General features: G+C 39.0%; 1 pseudogene; it reads right to left on the minus strand.

Annotated features, from left to right (window-relative positions):
• Positions 1-720: 720 nt before the first annotated feature.
• LOC115853140 (large ribosomal subunit protein eL33 pseudogene) lies at positions 721-1,050 on the minus strand (annotated as a pseudogene).
• Positions 1,051-1,731: the final 681 nt, after the last annotated feature.

Raw genomic sequence — 1,731 nt, forward strand, 5'->3', positions numbered from 1 at the left:
CTTACATTTACTTGTTTCATCCCCAAAACAACCCTCTAATACAGAGGGAATCATCTCTCCCGTCTGAAAGATGAAGAAACAGCCTAGAGAAACTAAGTAACTTTTCCAAAGTCACATGAAGAACGAGTGGTCCTGCAGGCCACAGAGCAGAAGTTTGATATTTTCAATAACAATGAAAATGTTTCATGACCCATGAATTGGGAGAAAGAGAAGGAAATGTTTCAAGAAAAATAAAAGGAAATGAGAGGAAAGGGAAATAACAATTGAGTCCCGAGTTTGGTCATGTGTCATCTCTCACTTTCTCTCAGTTAATATTCAAAGCCTCCTTTGACATAAGTGCCATTTGTATTGTAGAGTTGAGCACACAGGTTCAGAGAGACTGATTCTCCTGCCCAAAGTCATACAGCTACTATGTGACTCAGCCACATGTTCCCCTGCATTTTCACTCTTCATCTGAATGGTTAGTCTTGTGGTTTTCTGTGGGACCCTGTTGCAATTCTCACCTTCCATGGGCTATAGTCATTCTTGAATTCATTCATTTGGTGAATATATCTTGAGTGCACTGTGCTGGGTCTTGCAGTGCAGCAGTGAACAACACAACTCAAGTCCAAGGTCTCCTTGGGATGAGCAACCTCAGATTGATGTCAATACTGGATAACAATTGCTTTTTTTTTTTTTTTGAACAAATCCACACTCTTTCTTATTTACTTTTCAATAAGTTTAAATCCTTGAAGGGTACAGCATCACATGGATTCTGTGTCCAATGGCCTTAGCAGGAAGGTTGTTTCAGACTTTGGCATGAACCATGCCACTGTTTCCATGAGCGTGAGTTCTTTCCCCAAATTACTCTGGTTTTGTTAGATTTTCCACCAGGAGTTACTGTGTTGTCCTTTGCTTTGTACACATAAGGAAATCTCTTGCCGAGATAGAATTCAGTTTCATCTCAATTCAGTTTCATCTTCAATTTTCAGGAGAGCTGTGTGCTCCCTCTGGTTCCATACCCCACTTATAGCCAGCAGAAATGCCCTTGGACCACAGCCTTCCAGACATATTTGTCGTTTTAGAAGTTCTGGTCCCAGGAGCCTTCGATAACAATTGTTAACGTGGGGTCTTTAAGGCCTTCCTGCTTGTTTGCTGGCACAAACAATTTCCATTTTGGAAAGATGCTACTTCACTGGCTTGATTAAGTTTGGTCAAGAGTTTTCTTATCGTTTGTGCTTTTGCAGTGCATTATGCAGAAAGCAGTGGTGTGATTTTTTTAAAACCACTTTGTTGAGGTATAAATGACATGTAAAAAGCTGTACATATTTATTGTATACAACTCGATGAGTTTGGTGATAGATATAAACCCATGAAACCATCACCGCTGTGAATGCCAAAAAGACATCCATCACGCCCCAAAGTCTCTTTCCACCCCTTTTATTATAATATCGTGTATATGTGTGGTAAGAAACATAAGATCTATCTTCTCAGCAAATTTTAAGTATCCAATACAGTACTGAGATCTATAGGCACTATGCTATACAGTAGATAGTCAAAGAGTATAGAGTTTCAATTATGTAGTATAAGTAACTTCTGGAGATCTATACAGCATGTGATTTCCACATGATAATAAAAGCTATTCCCAAATGCATTTTTTTTCTCTCTCTCTGTCTCTCTTATTTCCTCATCTAAGAATCAGAGACATGACCATCAGGCACTAATTCCACTAAATTATATCATTCCCCATTC

This window comes from Globicephala melas, chromosome 3, assembly GCF_963455315.2.
Source record: "Globicephala melas chromosome 3, mGloMel1.2, whole genome shotgun sequence".
NCBI lineage: Eukaryota > Metazoa > Chordata > Mammalia > Artiodactyla > Delphinidae > Globicephala > Globicephala melas.